Genomic DNA, 21,534 nt, shown 5'->3' with positions numbered 1-21,534 from the left:
ATGAGTTTTGCTGAAATTTACATTTTATGGAGGTGTCCCTAAACGATGTGTGGAGAATGACAGAGAAGAGATAAAATCAGAATCAGGAAAAAACGGTGAGTGGCTATTGCAGAGAAGGCCAACAGCAGGGATAATTTTCCCTCTATGCTTACTATTTTGCGAAGAATTAGATGAGCTTATTTTATGAATAGGATAGAATCAACCTAAAGACTTAGCTCCAGGCAAATGTTAGATAGAGATTTAATCTTTGATGAACCACAACATTCATCTTCCATTCTATGTTCCCTACATACTAGGGAGTGGCTTAATGTTATGATTTGATTTCCTAACTATGAGCTGAAGCACCCCATGGCACCACAAGACCTCACAAGAGCAGTGTGGAATATTTTAAATTTTTGAGGGAAACAGCAGCATTTGCCAAATACCACATGAGCTACTCTGAAAGTAGTTCAGAGTTTCAACATTAGATAGCACCAAATTCCTTCTCATGATTCCATTACTTTGTAAATCTGGAGTTTGGGTGTTAATGTGCAACTCCTATGCCACTTTTTCTTGAATCTTATTTAGTTTGACATTTTTTAAAAAAAAGATATGAATAAATTCTTTATTTTTGTTTGTTTTTGCAAGATTATTCTCCTTCATCAACCCACCATCTGCAAACTACTATCTTCCCTTCTTAGTGGTACATTTATGAGATAATTTAGATACTCCTTACTGTTCTTGATAAAGCAAAGGATCGATGATTTGCATCTGGCCAATAGACTTATTTTGAGTGCATGGGCTCAAAATAAATATGAAAGCATATTTAACCTGGGGTGCCTGGGTGGCTCAGTATGTTAAGCGGGTGCCTTTGGCTCAGGTCATGATCCCAGGATCATGGGATCCAGCCGTCAGGCTGCCCTGCTCAGCGGGGAGTCTGCTTCTCCCACACTGCTCATGCTTGCATGTGCCCGTGCGCTCACGCTCTCTCTCTCAAATAAATAAAATCTTTTTTAAAAAGAAAGTATATTTAACCATTAAAATTACATTTCATAATATTATGGATTCCCTTTTAAAATAAAATAATTTGTCAACTCTGTACCCACAGTTTTCCCACACAGCAATAATCAGCAGGAAAATCTTAGGGTTGTTTCCTTCTCAAGAATTTTTTCCTCTCCATTCTGGCATAGTTCTTACTAATTTACCTAAATAATTCCAGTAGTCACTTGAGTTTGTCCCTAATTTAATATGACAGAGAGTTTTAAGTTGGGATTTTTTACTTAAGTTATGAAGCTTTAGTATCTTTATGTCATGTATCTGTAAGTGATGTGGATAGTGGAGGTGTTTCTATAGCTACTAATACTAGTACTATTAATAGATTACATTTTATGAAATTGTTATTCCATATATAACAGGCATTATTCTAAACACTTTATATTTATTATCTCATTATACTCACAACAATATTATAATCACAGACATTCTATAAGTTTTTTTTTTTTAATTACAGATGTGTCAAGAATTGTGAATGTTCTCAGATTTTACCCTGCATGCAAGCTAACAAGTTAACCTGTCACAGTTTCATAGATGCTGGGAGGAGATATGAGACTCCTGGGTTAGAGAGAAAGTTATGTATTACCATAGAGCAACTAGCATGGGCTTTAGTTTGCCTTGGCTCCCCTTGCATTTCAATTTCCACGGGAGCAATAAGAAATGGATTAGTGGATGCTTCTGCACACAGTAGGTTTCCATCAGCTGAGGAACCCTTGAGGTAGAGATAGTCAATCTTTTATAATGGACCACAAGAAAACCTGCCCCATGTCTCCCATTTGCCCTATCATTATTAAACTAGACATTAAATTTGCCCTCTGCCAAGAAGGGAGATCCTATCTCCATCTTCTAATACTGCTCACTAAATAAAGGTCCTTAAAGTGAATAAAGGGTTATCTTTTCATAGTGGTCTGAGATAGAGGGGGGATAAATAAAGAATAATTTATTATATTGCTTTAAACCTTTTTCAGGTAACATTTCAATTTTTTCACACTAAATAATTATATCATTATAAATTTAATGACAAATAATTAGATCCAAGTGAGAACAAAGTATTAGTAAAATTTAATGGAAACATAAATTATGAGAAATAAGAAACTTTAAAACACGATTTAAAATGTCCCATTTATGAACCAACTTTGAACCACCAATTTCTAAATTTTTGTGTTCCAGGGAGCTTTAAAAATCATGGATTCTATTAGTCAACCTTAGACCTCTGTATCAGAATCTCTAGCGGTAGTGTTAAAAGCAGTTAAGGAAAGTTAATTTTAGAAAGTTCCCCAGGAGAATCTGATGTACGGGCTTGAAGAGAGCCTGGAGACCATGCAGCTAGGAAGGATGTTCTCTATGTGGGTGAGTGAGACCTATCACAACTGGACATAAATCAAAGTGACCTTCGTATCACCTCCAGGAGGCACAATGGAATCATGATTTACTGAAGAAACCATACAATTAACAAAACTTTCTACTCAGTGAAAGTAATATATTAACACACTTGATCTTAGCCAAAAGGCCAGGAAGCCATGAAAGTAACGTATTAACAGATAACATATTGTCGAAATCACATTAACGAAAAAGGAGCTCAAAGAATAAGAAACTTACATGTTAATTCAGAACTATAATAGAGAGTAATAGTGATTCTTGTGGACTCAAAGGGTTTGCTTATTCAAAAGGTGTTAAGCTGTGGAAGGGTATAAACAGCTCACCAGACAGATACAGGCTTGATGAAATTTACCCCTCATGCTTTACATCTCCTTACTCTGCATCATGTGAATAATAATTAATTAATTAATAATTAATTTCCCAGGTATTTTGACATTAAGAAGGAAGTGCTCTCTATTGAATAAGGAATCCAAGTCCCATCAATATTTTAGATTCTTTCCCATCTTCTTGGTGACTCATGCTACCATTCGCTCAAATCTATTCCCAGTTCACTGATAAATCTTCCAATTTTCTTGACCAATTTTTCTATCAGGTTCACAATTTTCTTCTCCAACCTAAATCCTATGGTAACCCTGGGAAATTCCAATATCCGAATGAAAGAGATATCCATTGATCTACAACTGTATATACCAAAGGTTTCTAAATTCATAGCTCCACATCCACACTTGTATTTCCTATTATTAAATATTAAACTCTTGTCTAACCATTGTTGGTCATTTAAAAACCCTTTCTCATTCTGACATAAGAGTAGTTGGGTGAACTACTCAGGTCACCTAGAAGTTTTCCATCACAGAATTTTTAAATTTAACAAACTTTTATCTGGGAAAAAAAAACCCCTTAGTTTTTAGATCTTTTACTCCTTTCCTCTCACTCTCTGCTGCTCTTATTAAATTCATCTGTGTTTGCCTAGTCCATTATTCTCATTTTCAGATAAAAGATGATCACTCTCTAGAACACTTGATCTTTTCCCTCCACGACCCTTGTCTAATCACAATACCATTTCTTCTCCAGTCAAAGGATCTGTATATCCATTTAAAATGTGGGCTATTCAGAAATCTGAAAATAAATCAGAAAACACTAAATCTGCACTGCTACAAATTCAGTTGATGAACATACATTATATACTCTTCCTGCACGATCTTAAGCTTGAGTTTCACCAATTCTAAACAATGACTAGTCTGAGCTATATATCTGTATATTCCACTATCTATTCAATATTAAATCTCTACTGGGAGATATCAAATGCATTAACAAGCTCAATATGTTCAAAATAAACTCATAATTCTACTTTTACTACCCAGGTTTTCTATCTCAGTGAATGGCACTACCATCCATTGAATTTGGTAAGCCAGAAACTTGTGATATATTCTTTTTCATTAGTCCACATAACCATAAAATCAGGAAATCTGTGGATTTTAAAAGTTAATTTTAATTATTCCACCTTTCTGTCAGTAGTATTAACACCCCAGTCTAAACCATATCATCTCTCACCAGAATTATTTCTATAGCTCCCTAACTTTTCTCCCACCATCCCATGCTACCCACCTCATACATTTTCTCCTATGCAACCAGAAGTCTACTTTTAAGTGTAAATCTGATTATATATTATTTTGACTAAAACCAGTTAGAGTTTTCTTTTTTCTTCCTCCCTCCCTCCATTCTTTTCTTCCTTCTTTCCTTCTTTCCTTCCTTTTTCTGACTTCTTTTATTTTTTTCTTCAATTACTTTTATGATGCTAGCTCAAATACTTGAAATAAGTTTAAGGTTCTGCAGGATCTAACCAATATAACGACTACATACTTTCATGCCATTTATGAGACAATCTGCATTCTTTTGGATTTTTGAATGGCCAACTTTCTTTTCACCTCAGGATCTTTGTAATTGCTATTTCCTATTTCCGAAATGCTCCTTCCTACTCCCCAACTCTTCATTCCCCAACTTCACATTGCACATCCTTCATATCTGGCAAATATCACTACCTTATGAAGGTCCCTTGTGATGACCTTTTAGAGCAAACTACAAGATTCTGTACATATTTTACATAGCATTTCTCTCCTCTACTTCCCATGAAGATATTGACTTTATCTATTTTGTTCTTTACCTATCCCCAGGGTTTGCCATAATTCCTGATAAAAGTAAATGATAATTATTCATGCAATAAAGAAATCTTCCCTGGAAATTTTGATGTGTTTCTACTCCCCTCCTTTTTCATTAACCCAGTAACTATGTTTGCTGCTTATCATACTGAATGCTTAGTGACAAATAAAGGTTTAAATACACATTTACAGAATGAACTAATGATAAATGATGTATTTGTTTCTTCTAAGAGACAGATCTCTTGGGTTCATTGACATATTAAGTTTCCTGCCAAAATGAAGGCCAGACAATGGAATCTGGTGACTGTTTAAAGTTGTGTCCCTATTAAGACCCTGCTCCAGGGGCGCCTGGGTGGCACAGCGGTTAAGCGTCTGCCTTCGGCTCAGGGCGTGATCCCAGCGTTATGGGATCGCCCCACATCAGGCTCTTCTGCTATGAGCCTGCTTCTTCCTCTCCCACTCCCCCTGCTTGTGTTCCCTCTCTCACTGGCTGTCTCTATCTCTGTCAAATAAATAAATAAAATTTTTAAAAAAAAAAAAAGACCCTGCTCCAAAGTCAGCTTGTTCTCCTAGATGACATATTCACCTTATCTGCTAAAGACAAGAAAGACTCCCTAAAAATATGTGAAAAGAAAAAAAAAAAACTAACGATCAATTGTTTAAGGAATGTAAAAACAGCAACCTTCTCTCCATTTTACATTATTCTGTCGTAACTACCCAACTACACAAATAACTTCTAATATTAATCAAATTGTAGTGGGGTAAAAATTCAATTGACTAAATTTTATAAATAGCCCAATTTTTAAAAAAAGAAATTATTATTTGGACATGTTTTGTTTTTATCATTTTTTTATCATTTCCCAATTAAAAAAATAGATTTCTCTCCAGTAGCAGTTTGAGGAAAGGTTTGAAAAAATAGAACAGTGGTGAGAAACATGTATTTGTAGTACTTCATACTTTCCAAACAATTCCCACATTCAAAATTATAACCCCTACTTTACAGATTATGCATAAATAGTCAAAGAGATGTTGTTAAGTGTAATGATTCTAATTTAAAAATTAAGTTATAGTTATGCAAATAATACAATGAGTTTTCATTGAGAGTTCATCCTGGAAGCTTAAATTAATGCTTTACTCAAGTGATTATATTGCTTTATTTTCTTTGTATCTCATAGATCAAACTTTCAAAGTGATTCCCTTTAGTTTTTGAACAACTAAACCTTGAGGTATAATTTAAACAAAACACTTTTATTGTAAAGCCAAACTGCATGGAAAAAGGAAAGTGACAGCCTTGATCTTGGATAGATTCCAGAGAAGTCATTTATGGAAGGAAGACAAAGCAATTCCAGCTCCACACTGACCAATGTATCACTTAGCACTTCTGATAAGGTAAGCTTTGCAGGGCTAGGATGGGGTAGGAGAGAAAGTTACTAAAATAGTAAGAATGACCAATAAGTATAAAGATAGGATTTTCAGAGGTATTAAAATTAGAAATCCTTTATCTTGCTTTAAGACTTAGTTAATGATTTGCTAAAACTAGATGTTTAAAAAAGTCAATAAAATAACTAATCCCAATAGCTATTCTTCAGACTTAAAAAATGCGCTTTCCCATTATTAGGAAATGTAGAAAACAGATTGTAATTTATATTTGATAATTTTATGAGAAGAATTACAAAGTTTCCCGCAATATTTCAGAATAACAACGGTTTAACCAGATTGAGTCTGATATCCATGTATTACTAAAAGAATATTAGAAAGACATCTGCCCATTTATAGGTGCTTCAACAAACATATTTAGAGTTCATATATTGTTTTTCCTGCTTTGGCTTTCTAAATTAACTATTGTACTATTTGGAAAGAAAATCAGTGTAGGAAATAGAATTATGTGTTTGTGAATTTTAGTACTAATTTTGAAGCTAGCTAAGTGATCATCAGCAAAATGAAGTGGAAACTTTTAACCTTGAAAAGCCTTTCTGGGTTTAATAATCAATGATTTTTAGTGGCATTATTTGAAAACATATACAAATTCTCAAATATTAATTCCCCTTAATTCTGTTTTACATATTAAGATATTTCAGTTGAATAAGATCTTATAATATTTTATACATAAAATTTTGTCTTCTATCTCCTCTACTTAAGTCATGAAATTTGAACTAGATTTATATTAGAAATTGTTGACCAGGGTATCTGTCTATAGGAAAATAATATCTATCATGGGTTATTGTGGGAAAAAATGTGATTCAAAAGATTATGGTTTTAGGCCTGGTTATAGCATCACAAGGTGTATGGTCATAAATCTCCTCTTTTCTCTGGGATTCAATTTCCTCACCTAGAAAATGAAGGAGTATGTAGGCTGCATTGCTCTGAAGTTTGTTTCTATCATTCTATGATTCTACTACTATTTTAAAATTTTTAAATAAATGTGAAATCACTCAGGGATACTGTGGCTAATACACTTAGCATAAGATAAATATATTATTATGTTATCTTGAGTATCACAAGCAAGAATAAAGTTTTAATTTAAATGATTTAATATTGGGTAGAAGATCATTTATACTGTTTGTCATCATTATAGTAATGCAGACCTCTCATTTTATCTTGAAATCATTACCAGTCTGACTTTCAAAAAATAAGTTTTCAAAATAGATATGTTTTGTCACATTTTGAATAGTGAATTCCTGAGATATTTAGATCTTATAAAAATATGAAGTTTTGATTAAATTAATCAACTGAGTGAAAAGGTAAAACCCTATTTTACCAAAATGTTCACTGGCTATCTCAATTATCTCAGACTTTAAAAAATTACAACGGTTATTGTCTGTTTATATTTAGAATATGTACTTGGGAACATAAACTTATCTCTATTTCGATGTTCCACTGCAGTTAAACTGATGCTGAATAAATGCAAAATATTTTAATATTATTAAACTTACAATCCTTATAAATTTGGAGAAATAAAAGATTCTTTTATATTAGCCCTTTTATATTTGAAGGTCATTTAAGCTCAGGAAAACATCAAGAGGTGTGGAATTATAATCAGAGACACAGTAAGATAATCATGATACAAAAGTAATAAAATGCAACATAGGATTTCACATCAAAATTTTTTTTGTATAAAAAAATATATACTATATATTTATATACAATATATGCTATACATTGCAAATATAATGTAACTCAAGAGCATGGGCTAAGGAACAAATTTTTTCTTTCATTTTGCTTACCATGTTTCAACTAATTTATTTGTGATGAACTTGTTTAAAATGAGACATATAGAAAAATATTTTATATTAAAAAGCTAAAAATTTTGAAACTTAGCTAATCAATGATAAATAAGTCTGCCAAATCTTGAATGTGTTTAGATAATTTCTCAAACATTTCACAGAGTTCTTGATGTTACTGGAGGAGTTTAAATATAGTTTAATTAACTGAAGTTAGTAATGGTCAGTTTTAAGCTGAGTAAGTGGCTTCATTAGGTCAATATATCAAAGATGAATATTAAATTGCACTAATTAAAATATATTAAAAATTGTTAACAAATCCCCAATTTTTTAAATGAATAATGATATACCTTCAACATATTTTCTAATAATAGCTGCCCCATATTTAGAAAACCACCCATTTTATAGCAACAGAAAATTTGAATACTTGTTTTCATGTTTAGAATACCTGTTACAAGTAAATGAATATCATCATTTTAGAGATGGAGAAACAGAAACAGCAGTATAACTTGAGTATCATGCACCTGGTCTCTAAACTAGATATTTCTGCTACTGAAGACCATTTAAATGTGTTAATATTTGGTAAAGAAAATTAGTTATAAAATAGATTATGTTAGTTTAAAAATATTTCTGACTTATATGACAATACGCCAAATGGAATAATTAGAAAATGCAATGAGACTCTTTTATCCTACTCACTGTAAATCACATAACAGAAACCCTGAAGTTCCAGATTTTGAAGGAGACTTACGTGATTTTAAAGGATGGTCTATTTATCACACATTGCAGCCTTCACCTAGTAGTTAGTAGTTAATCTCACTGACAGAAAAGAACAGCAATTTTTATCTTATGTTGTTTAGATGGTTAATTTTAAGTAAATTGTTAATAATTATTATAAAAGTTAACACTTACTGAGTAGTTGTTGTAAGCAAGGCATTTTTAAAAAGACCTATTTATTTATTTTAGAGAGAGGGAGAGAGAGCAAGAAATAGAGAGAGCAAGCACATCGGTAGGGGGAGAGGAACAGGGAGAGAATCTTCAAGCAGACTCCCTGATGAGCAAGGAGCCCCTGGGGGGCGGGGGCTTGATCCCAGGACTCTTGAGATCATGACCTGAGGCAAAAACAATAGTCAGATGCTCAACAGACTGCACCAGCCAGGCAGTCCAACCAAGGTAGTTTTAACTTCAATGCATAGATATATTTAGTTTCAAAAATAACATTATAAGGTTGATGCTATTATTATTATCTGCATTTTTTAGATCAGGAAATGGAGACATAGTTTAAGGAATGTCACAAAACTCAAGTGTGGCAAAGTGAAAAAAAGAGCCCAGATAATACGAGTCCGGCAGAGGCCATGCTCTCCACCATTTTATTCTATAACTATTTTAATCCAATACAAATAGATCAGTCTTAAATCCTAAGAGAAAATAGTATCAGAAAGTCTGTGTAAACTGTGGACATTGGCTACAAAGCATTTGATCAACAGAGACTTTGGACTCAATTACAGAACTATGAAAATGGGCCATTTGCATTAGTTTTACAGACATCACAGTCAGAACTGAATATTTATTTTACCACCATAATGTGAGGTTAAAAATTTTACAGATAGTATGGATGACCTTTCAGTGGGCATATGGCTAGGAAACAGTGACCAAAAAGCTATATATTGTGGTCAGAATCTAGTAATTCATATTAATCTTTTAGCTTTCAGAACATTCAAACCTAAATGAAGTTTGGAAGTATAGAATTATGTTAAAGAAATTATTTCAATCATTTCAAATGCAAAGAGATTTTGTCCCCAAGCTCTGATTGAAAACATTAGAAACTATGCTGGTCTCTGAAATCTTGGTGAAAGACTCAGATATGCATATCATATTTCATAGAATTCAAGAAATGAGAAACACCTTGAAATTCACATAGCCCCTTGGATAGAGAGATGAATTGCATTGCCTAAGATCACATGTCAAGAGGCCAAGTCAGGATAACACCAAAATATCCTGCTTCCAGCAATTAATTTCACTGTCTCATGCTGAGTCCATATACAGTATTTGTTGTTAACCCAGTGAAACATAACTATACATTTAAACTGTGTTGTATACTATTTTTATCTTTTAGTAAAGCACCGTTTAATTTAAAAGTTACTCAAAAAGTTCACATTATACATTGTCATGGAAAAATCTACATTGATATATTACCAAATATTAAACTGAGAAATTAGAAATATGAAAATGAAGTAGTAAAATGAACCACTAGGACTTCTAATTTGCACATTCTCTTCTTTTGACTTGGATTTAAGATGCAATGTGTCTGTCTTTAACCTGGTAGGTTTAAGAGAAAAGTATATAAGAATTTGTTTTCAGTTCCCTAAAAAAGCATTTTGAGATACAGAGCTCAATTTCCAGCTAACTCTCAGAACTAGGGGATAGGATATCTAGAAACACCAGAAAAATTAGACTGTTATTCCCAGTTCTTTAAAAATGACTCTAATATCCTATTTTCAACAAAACTTTCTGGCCTGTCAGTGGTAAAATGCTACGGGCACAAGCTGTGCCATAGACAGTTAACTTCAGACTGAAAACAAGCTGAATTGTTTTTACTTTACAAGTTTCCAATCTGCCAACTTCACTGAATTAATAAAGTACACATACTTTAAAAACATCAAAGGCAGCGATATCATGTAATATATTAAAGACTGTGATTGCTGCTTCTAAAATCTTCTCTCAAGAAAATGATTTTCTTTTCTGAAAAGCTATTATCTCCAGACTGAAAATTATTTGTCTATGTGACACTAAAATTCTTTTAATAGAAAGTTAATAATACATATCTGTATCAATGTATTATTAACTTACAGCTAACTCATTTTTAGAGCTCCCTCTACCCCCTGTAACCAAGTTTTTGAAAATAATTCAAATAAAACAGTTTGCATCTATGCAAGAAGATTTGAGAATATTTGAAATGAGAAAACTCTCACTACTCAATGAATTGAATGGGTGTTCCTCACACCAAGATTCAAAATGGTTTCCTCTTGGAAAGTAAGTTATTTAAATAAGAATAGTTTTTTTAAAAAAGATTTTGTTGTATCTCACAACAGTGCCAGCCCTACCAAACTTCATAATCTGCTCTCTACGTTGACAGTGTTTGTCTCTCTCCAACGGTATCCTGGAAAAGGAAATTATATATTAAAGTGAATTGGACTGCTGCTATCTTACCACCATTAGTAGCTTCATGACTAGTGTTCTGTTATAGACTTGTGATATGTATATTTATGAGAAAAATCCAAAACTAAAATAAAATCTGACTGCTGCTGCCCAGGGTGAACAGATTATATGACATATTCTAAACCAATAAGATAACACCCATGTGTCTCTGCTGTTCATTTTCCTTTTGGTCCCCAAATCCACCCTCCACCTTTTTCTGCCTTGCTCTGTGCTCTGGGAGCTTGACTTCTCTGCATTGCTCCACCCAGATTCCTTGACCTCTGATTTTCTTGGAATTGGATTAATGGAAAGATACTGGAAGACAGGAGAAGAAACGGTTCAATACTGATCCCTCCTCTCCTAGTGTCTTCACCTGACCGAAGTTTGGATACTGGCTGGATCCCTCTTTGGCCACTGCTCTTTTTAAGTTGCCCCCTTTCTGGTCTGATTCTTCTCTATCTAGAATAGTCCTGTTCACTTCCTTTGGCCCTTCAGGTCCAGAGCTGATCACAGCACCTTGCTGTTGCGAGTTCTCGTGTGCCTCTACATCCCATATTAGTTTCCCAAACTCTGCCCATACTTCTGTGAAAGTCTCCTCATTAAACGCTCTTTAGCTATGCTCTTTTGAGACTGTCATCAATTCCTGCCGCTATTCTGAGTAACACACTATCTAAACTAGGGACATAAAAAGTTTATAATCAATATTTAAAGAACGTGACTTCAAGGAAAAAGAAAAATAATTGTGTTAAGACCATTGCAACTTATCCAGTTTAACACAGACTGCTCTAGAAGACCCTCCTGCTTTTCATTATGGAACCTAGTTCTTAGACAACAAACGTGGTTCAAACACTTTCAAAAAAGTATGTTTCTCAAAGAATCTATTGCAGTTCCTCATGTTAAAGTTGCTTTTTCTTTCTCTATTTAAATACTCATGGATCAGCATTCTTTGCTTACTAGTGAGTTAAATAAAATAGTCTTGGGACTATTTGAGTTCATCTCTTTTTTTTTTCCTAAAATGAGGAATAAACTGGACTTAAATTAGGTATTCCACTTATTATACCGAACACTTTGAGCAGAATTCCCTTTACACTAATGTAATCCTTTGAACAATAGTGGTTTAAAAAAAAAGTTTGATTTCTGGTCTTACTAATTTGTTAGCATTTATAGTAACTTCGCTGACCCTTTTCAGAACTACTGAACTCAAGTTTTTAACTGTGAAGCTGGTACACATCATTGGCCTCAACAGGTTTTCTTGTATAATAGTTAAAGCCTGTGTACCTTCTGGGACAATACTTTTTTCTTAGTCATTTTTCTTAATCATTTTATAGACATGTTTTCCCTTAAAAGTCAGTGTTATCTCACCTTTAGCATAGAGCAGCTCTGATACTAAAATTGTGTAACTATTATAGACATATTTGAGAAATCATTCAGAAAAATCTTGTCTCTTTGCCTTACAATCACCTTATACACGCTTTGCATCAAGTAGCATTAAATTTTCTGGCCACCGCTAATTTAAATGCTTACGGAAAGCTAATGGGAGATTATTTGAAATCTAGAGAAATAAAAAAAAAAAACTACTGTATTATTGAAGCAAGATATGTTTTAAAATATTACAATTATTCAAGCACTTATTGTAATTCCACAAACTCCCCAGAGTTAATAGATTGTATTAGACCCTTCTCAGAAGTCATGCTTTGTGGCATTTGCTCTTATTTATTGTCCTGGCAGAAAGTTCCAGCGGAAGTCAAGGTCACCTTCTATCCCAAAGTTGGTATAATTAGTATCAATTCAGCGTTTCACCAAGCTAACACAGGAGGTTATTAACTGTGTTTCATGTGGAGTGTCAAAGAAGCAAGGGCAGTGCCAGCAATCTTTTCAGCTTCAAAGGCATAGCTCATAAATTTAATTCATTGGTTAGTAAGAAAGATACAACCAGTTTAGTTTATTAATGATTTTAAAAATAATTTTAGAGATGTTCTGGAAACACATTAATTCATCTATGTAGGGTAAGCTGTTAAAATATAAAACAGATCACCATCCTAATAATAAGTGACGAAGTCCTGGTATTTTTTAAGTGATCCGCTTTCTGGAATATCCTAAATATGGAAAATGTTAAATTTAATATTTGTATGTATATGCATATTATATAAAGATGAATCCCAGAAAATGGCACATAGTCTACTAGGGAACATTTTCTTTTCTTTCTTACATGTTGTTTTGCAGGAAATGTGTATATTATTAGATTATATAAAATCTAGAATTATTACCATAAAATCAATTAAGACACTCCTACATTTACAGAAGCAAAGACAATATTAGTAAAACTGTTTACTTAGAAGGAATATAAACTAAGGGAACAAAGATTTCTGTTTAAATTGATCTATGCCAAAGAAATAAACAAGCTTAAAATAAAATTCTTAAAAATGTTTGATGTTTTAAATTGCACAAAACACAAGAGTGCCCTTAGAAAATAGAATAGAGGGGCGCCTGGGTGGCACAGCGGTTAAGCGTCTGCCTTCGGCTCAGGACGTGATCCCGGCATTATGGGATCGAGGCCCACATCAGGCTCCTCCGCTATGAGCCTGCTTCTTCCTCTCCCACTCCCCCTGCTTGTGTTCCCTCTCTCACTGGCTGTTTCTATCTCTGTGAAATAAATAAATAAAATTAAAAAAAAAAAAAAGAAAATAGAATAGAGCATAATTGTACTGCTTCCCTTAATAGGTCGTATTGGAAAGAAAATAAGAGTAGCGGTTTTCCTCAACTATTTCCCAAATGCTATAAAGAAATAGGTAAATATTTAAGGATTTTCAAATTTTGCGAGAGTTCATCTTCATACAAGTTAGAGTCAAATGCTTCATTTAGTTTTGGAAGTGGTTATACATAACAAAAGAGATGCATTCTTGTTCCACATAAGATCTACTAGAATACAAAATGACCTTAGCATTCTATGCTATCTTGGAATAACCTAAACTGAAACACTGCCATTATTCAAATGTGTGGGTCCGTAGCTACTAAGAGATGGGGTCCTCCAGTCAGCATTCCCTCCCATGCCCACCCTGTAGCCTCTCCCTTTTCACTAGCAACGCAATACTTGTAGCAAGGTTGAAAGTGCCCTCAGCTATGGACCATCTGTGTTGCTCGTTCTTTCTAAGCAAGAAGCATTTTAGTAGCCTATTTTCATTATAATGTTTCAATATTTAATTTTAAATCTGCGTCAACCTCATATAATAATTGTTGTCTTTAAAAAGACTAATGGAAATTTAGCCACACTTACAGCTTAAATGTGGAAACCTGTCTTTTTGCAGATAAGCAGGTCTCTCTATATGGACCATCTGGAGACTGAATTATTACTTAATTTTTGCCAAGTGAAAAAAACCCAACATATTGACACTTAATTTTTAAAAGCTCACAACACCATGCAAATTGTGTTTTATTACCACCAATAAAACCAGAAACATTTTTAATAGCTAAACACTCATAATACAAGCTCATAAACAACTTCTTGATTTGCACACTTTGGGATTTAACTGTGTCTAGATGATATATTTTACCATTGCAAATGCTCTATTTGTGTGCATTTAAAGTGACTAACTCAGAGCTATAATGCTTTTACTCCATTTATTCTTTCTCAGTGTTGACTTTTTCTTTTATTCTGTTAAATGTTTATGATTTTGTATTCAATTTTTAAAGTATCTACACCAAAAAGGGAAGGAGGTGACACATTAATAAAACCAAATAAAAATAAGATAAAGTTAGACTAGACTTTCTTTTGATATAAAGGAAATAGAGAATAGAAGCATAGGTCAGATCATTATTGCTTTTAAACCTTATTTAATTAAATAAATTTTTCAGACAGTGGTTTGGGGGACACATGTATGCATATTGTGTTTATTTTACTTTAGCTTATTGTATTTTGAGACCAGAAAAAGGAAACATCGATCAAAATAAATAAATCTGCATACAAAAATACTATTTCATAATCAGCATTTTAGGGAATTGTAGTTCATTAAAAATGACCATATTAAATATGTGTGGAATTTTACAATTTGTCTCAATTTCTCTGTGCTGGCACAAAGTAAATAGTTCAGCAACTTTTTTTTTATTTGCTAGTGTTTAACTTTGTGTTAATGATTTTTTTTTACAAGTCACTTAGATTACGTCAAGAAATTTTTTTTTAAAGATTTTATTTATTTGTTTGACATAGATAGAGACAGCCAGTGAGAGAGGGAACACAAGCAGGGGGAGTGGGAGAGGAAGAAAGGCTTATAGCGGAAGAGCCTGATGTGGGGCTCGATCCCATAACACCGGGATCACGCCCTGATCTGAAGTCAGACACTTAACCGCTGTGCCACCCAGGCGCCCCTACGTCAAGAAACTTTGAGAGAAGAAAGTATTTACTAAGACCTTTTTAGATAGTAATATTTTAGGATTATCCTTAATGGTCAAACAGGTCCCTAACTTCATTTACATTTAAATAACTAAGTCTAATGTCATTCACATGATTTAAAAATGCAATGGCAGCATATGGGCTGAAAGAGCTATGGTGTATTGCTAAAATTCATTCTATTCTACACAGATGATTTAAAATATTTCACTTAATATTACTTTTTTTAAAAGACTTTATTTATTTATTTGACAGAGAGAGACAGCCAGTGAGAGAGGGAACACAAGCAGGGAGAGTGGGAGAGGAAGAAACAGGCTTCCGGCAGAGGAGCCTGATGTGGGGCTCGATCCCAGAAGGCTGGGTTCACGCCCTGAGCCGAAGGCAGACGCTTAATAACTGCGCCACCCAGGCACCCTTAATATTACATTTTTAAACACAAGTAACAAATTTATCATGCTATTTAATAGTGAAGAATTGAGAACCTTCAGTGGAAGAGTGTGACATTAAGCTTTTCATTGTCAAGGTATCCATTTCTTTACTTCTTTTTTTTTTTTAAAGATTTTTATTTATTTATTTATTTATTTGAGAGAGAGAGTGAGAGAGAGAGAGCCAGTGAGAGAGAGGGGCAGAGGAAGAGGAACAAGCGGACTCCTTGCTGAGCAGGGAGCCCCTCTCAGGGCTCTATCCTGTGATCCTGGGATCAAGACCTGAACCAACACTTGACAGACTGAGCCATCCAGGTGCCCTCTCAAGGTACTCATTTCAAAAGACACTCACCTTGAATAAACATATTGCCTGCAGTAGGATACATAGCTGCTAGCCAAACAACAAGATAAGGAATTAAGCTGCTCCATCTGTGAAATTTCCTCTTTCAGAAACCCATGGATAGCCTAGGTAACTACTTTGAGTAACCCAATTTCTTACTTCCTGTGCCCTCATCCCCACTCTTATGCTTCAAATTCACCAATTAGTGATCCCCCAAATCCTTTAGACAGCCTAGTAATGGCAGAGCACCAGGTCCATGCACGCTTTCTCTCTCTTTCTGGCTGTGACCTCATTGTGTGGCCTTCCAAGAATTGAGTAATAAAACTTTTCATTTGAAGTTTCTTGCTAAAATGCATTCTGAGCTCATAATAAGAACCACAAGGGCTAGTCCAGCCATAGCATTGGCCCTGGTGGAGTAAATGTCTGTGGGGGCTCCTACAAGTATGCCCACCCAGGACAGTGCCTCAGACATTCCTATCTGAAATCATTACTATCAATAGGCCACAATCAATGCAACAGCACCCATCTTTAAATTTTGTGTGTTTGGTCGTTTTACTCCAGTTGTAGTTAGTTTGATAATGGTCACGTTCTTAAATTTTTAAAAGATGTCCTTTGTTTTTGTTTTCCAATGTCATGCTGAAATAAGGTCCCATTGCAATTAGTTTCATTATAATTAATAAATTGGTTAAGATTACTAGACAAATGATATAATTTTATTACTATAAAATTATTTTTCCATTTCAAAGTCTAATATAAACCCAAATCTATATTTGAACTAATAATTCATTTAGATGTTTACAAAGATAGACTAAAAAATTTTGTCAAGTTTGGAATTATGTTTCCCTATTTGAAGTATTGAAATGCATCAAGTATTTGAACAGACCCTTAGTATTAGGACAGGAATTATATCAGATGTTTTATATCTTATTTTTATATCTATCATCTCATTTTTGTACTTGAAAGATAACAATTTTGCAGAGCCAGAAACAGATTAGAAGTTCAGAAGTTTTTCTGTCTTGATAAATATAAAATACCCACTTATGAATACTAATTAAAAAAATAATGATAAATAGATATAACCATTGTTATATGTCATTGTCTCATATATATATTTATATATATTTTATATATTTTTATATATATATAATTTTCAATACCTTTATATTATTACCTGTAAAGTGAGGATATTGCTAAAGATTCCTATAGTTATGAAATTAAAGCTGTATCAAAATGAAAAAGGTTTTCAAATTAAACACCTCATGCTAAAATAATATTAATTCTAGAAATCACATCAGTTCATTTGGAACCATTTCATAAACGATCATATTTAACTCATTAACATTTATCACAGTGATACAAGAGAAAAAAAAACAAAACACAAGAAACATTTGTGAGACTATATATATGCCATGTGAATTGAATGATAGGGTTAATCGACTTANTAATCGACTTAAAAAATCCTGCAATTTCCAAAAGTAGAAATTAAAAATGTCTTGTAGCAATGGTCTTTTGTAATAGAAAACATTTTTAAGAGATCTATAAAATGTTCAGATTTTAAATATATGATATAAATCCAGAATAAGTTTATAAACTATTGCTATATTCGTGGATAGATAAATTCTATATGCTCTAGTAACACTTTATGTAATTTTTCATATAATTAATAAAAAATTGGGCTTAAATGTAATCAGTACACTAACACCGAAAAAACCTTGCCAGAGTTTTATATATATATATATATATAATTTTATATATATATAATTTCAGTAATTGCATGATACAACTATAGATAAACACTTTTGTTTGATTAAGAAGAACTGAAAAATAATCCTATTATACACTGAGTGCTGATTATGTTTCCAGAACTCTAGATATTATCTGATCCTCAAGACAAGCTGGGAATTAAGTGTTTCTATCAAGTGTTTCTCATTTTTCTGATAAAATGTTGAGGCTCAATTTGATTCATTGTCCAAGCCCAAAGACCTTGTGAATAGAAGAACCAAAACTCACACCCAAAGATGCCTCTAGGGCACATTTTTTCCTATCTTGCCCAGGACTGCTCCAGTTTGCTGGCTTCTCCATGTCTTAGCACCTTTATTTGTAACAAGATAGTGCAAATTGCTAGCTTTTGTTCCATATGGTTGAAGTTCCTCTTCCTAACAGAAATGAGTTTTATGTACAAACTGAAGAGATGTGAAAATTCTCAAGGTTGTGGCTAATGATTTGAGGAGATTCTTTTGTTCTATTTCACCTTGATTTCTAATACAGCCACAGGTGTGATTCTTTAAATGTATTTTAAATTGTATGTTTATCATATCTTGGGATGGAAAAGTTACAGTGAAAGAGTGTAAATAGAGACATGAATGGCAATTTATTTGCAGTAATTTATTAAATATATAGATAGGTAAATGTTATAGTCTATGAAATTTGAAGAAATAAGATTTAAACCTCACAAAATCAAATATAGTTACTTTAGATTATTGAATGAAAGAGCTGAAACAAGTAAACTTAAAAAAACTTAAAAAGATGAAAATACTGAGTTCTCTTTAGTTCTCACCTTTTCTTAGGCAATATATTCTTATTACAATACTTTTTTAACCATGATTTTGAAAGGTCTTTTACTAATTTATAAATGAATTGCATTTGAAGTATAATTGCATCTGAAAGTTCTAATTTAATAGACAATACACAAATAAAGGAATACCATACAATTGTAAAAAGATAGTATACAAAATTCTAAACAATGTGAAAACTGGTATAGAGCTTCCTCAAAAAAATGATCTTTTTTTTTTTTTTTTTGAGAGAAAGAGCATGGCGGGGTGGGCAGAGGGAGAGGGAAAGAGAGAACCTTAAGCAGGCTCCATGCCCAGTGCTGAGCCTGATGTGGGGCTCAATCTCACAGACTTGAGATCATGACCTGAGCAGAAATCAAGAGTCAAACGCTTAACCGAGTCACCCAGGCACCCCAAAGCTTCCTCAAAAAATTAAAAATAGAAATACCATATGATCTAATAATTCCAGTACTGGGTATTTGCCCAAATAAAATGAAAACACTTATTCAAAAAGAAATATGCAACCCTATGTTCACTGCAGCATTATTTACAATATCCAGGATGTGGCAACAACCTAAGCATCTATTGATAGATGAATGGATAAGGAAGATGTGGTATATACATCAACACACACACAAATGTACATATGCACATGAATGTTACTCAGCCATAAAAAAAGGATGAGATTGTGCCATTTGCAACAACAGGGATAGACCTAGAGGGTTTATGCTAAGTGAAATAAGTCAGACTGAGAAAGAAAAATGCCATATGATTTCACTCATATGTGGAATCTATAAAAAAGGAAATGAATAAAACAAACAAAAAGCATCAGACCTATAAATACAAAGAACAAAATAATGATTGCAAAAGGGGAAGGGGGTGGTGGGTGGGCAAAATGGGTGAAGGGGAGTGGGAGATTCAGGCTTCCTAGTTATGAAATGAAGAAGTCACAGTAATGAAAAGCACAATACAAGGAATATAGTCAATGATATTGTACTAGCACTGTATGGTGACAGATGGTAGTGCACGCGGTGAGGACAGAATAATGTATAAACTTGTCAAATCACTATGCTGTACACCTGAAATTAACATAACATTGTATGTCAACTGTACTCAAATTGAAAATTTAAAAAGTGAATATGACAATTTAGGTCCTAGCTCTGATGACCTTCACATTCTAGTAAATGGAAATTAAACAGATAAATACATAAAATAATTCATAACATAGTTTATGTACTGACTGAGTCTTCCACTCCCTCAAATATGGACTAGAACATTAACAATGCAGGTGTGCTTGATGACTTTTCCCAGCCCTCCGTGGTTGAAGATGGGAGAGAAAAGTAGGCATTAGACTAACATTTAATGTCAATGCTGCTATTTTTTTCTATACAAAATAACTACTATGAATTGCCTAACTTATAAAATACATTTTTTCCCACACATTTTGGTGCCTTTTGAAAAATATCTTCTAATTGTTAAGTAAAAATAACAGGGAATGGTGTGTGTCTTCTCCGATGTTTGTAATGTTCCTCTGCAGAAAAGATTAATTCTTTACCATCTTTAAAGTCCATGGTGTGAAGTTCACAGAACATTTTAGGAAACCTTGTCAAAAGTGAATTTACTAGAAAAAGTAGAAAATTTATTTCATTTTAACAGGCTGGTTAAAATGCAATAAGTAAGATTCCACTTAAGATGCATGTGAACAAATATAAAAGATGCTATTAAACACGTCACTTTGAAATAAAACATGTTTCTCTTATTCTAAGATGGGTGTGCATAGCTATATATGCTCAGAAAGGGCATGAATACTTTTCCTTCATCAAGCACAGACACTGGTTATTTGGGAAGGATGCATTAATTTAATTGCTAATGATTTTAGATACAACATGTTTAGTTTCCATAACTATTGTCTGGCATGATCCCATATATATATAGGAAGTCCTCAATAAATGTTTTCGAAGAAAGTAGGAATAATTGACTATTAGGAACTTTTTTTAAATGTTAAAAGTAGGTCTTCAAAAAAAAATTAAGTCAATGTCACCATCCTCTTCCATCAAAGTGATTTGTCTGTACAGTCAGAACTTATTATCATAGAGATTTTGTTAGCATGCACTAATTGCATTTCATTTAAATTGCTATTTGTAAAAACCTTTGGAAAAATAATAAACTGAAGCAAAGTAAAAATTTAGGCATCTTTCATTTCATATAATATCACAAAGTATTTTTTACCTTTTTTCATTTTTATTACTTTTTCCCCATTTCCATATAAATTGCTATGAGAAAGATCTTTAAATTCTTGTAGACTTAGCTCAAATACAGTTTGCTTAATACTACCAAAATAAACATAGGAACGTTTGAGAAATTCTTATAGCTATTATCATCAAACTTAAGTTATTAATAATATATCATATAATAGAGTTGACTATTAAAAATTAATAATTATCTAATATCAGATATTTTTCAGAAGCAAAAGAAAAATACTCTGATAACTGTTACATCAAAGCTAGCAACTCAATTTAATCTTGAAAATTAATAAAAATCCCAAGAAAAACTGTTTAATTGAACAATCTTTACAAGTGAAGGAAAATAATGTTAAGCCAGTACTTAGTACAACTCTAATTAACATATATTAATGTAAAGTCCCCATGATTTCAAGTTAAATTGTTAACTTTAACACATATTAGTATAGCCAACATGACATAAAACATGTATAAATACAAAAAGACAGACTTAAATAGGACAGATTCTCTTTGAACATTGTTTATGCAAAAATTAAGTTTAAAATCTGTTTTCCTATAATGCACTCACAAAATTTTTTAAAATTTCTTCAACACCTACTAACCACC

At 32.9% G+C, this 21,534-nt stretch overlaps 1 protein-coding gene across 1 annotated transcript in view; it reads right to left on the bottom strand.

The window, feature by feature from the left end:
• CADM2 (cell adhesion molecule 2) overlaps nt 1–21,534 on the bottom strand; it is a 309,124-nt gene that overhangs the window by 49,358 nt on the left and 238,232 nt on the right. The gene's annotated exons all lie outside the window — the stretch shown is intronic.

The sequence above is a fragment of the Ailuropoda melanoleuca genome, chromosome 1, assembly GCF_002007445.2.
Source record: "Ailuropoda melanoleuca isolate Jingjing chromosome 1, ASM200744v2, whole genome shotgun sequence".
Classification (NCBI taxonomy): Eukaryota; Metazoa; Chordata; class Mammalia; order Carnivora; family Ursidae; genus Ailuropoda; species Ailuropoda melanoleuca.
This window is presented reverse-complemented; position numbering and strand designations above follow the sequence as displayed.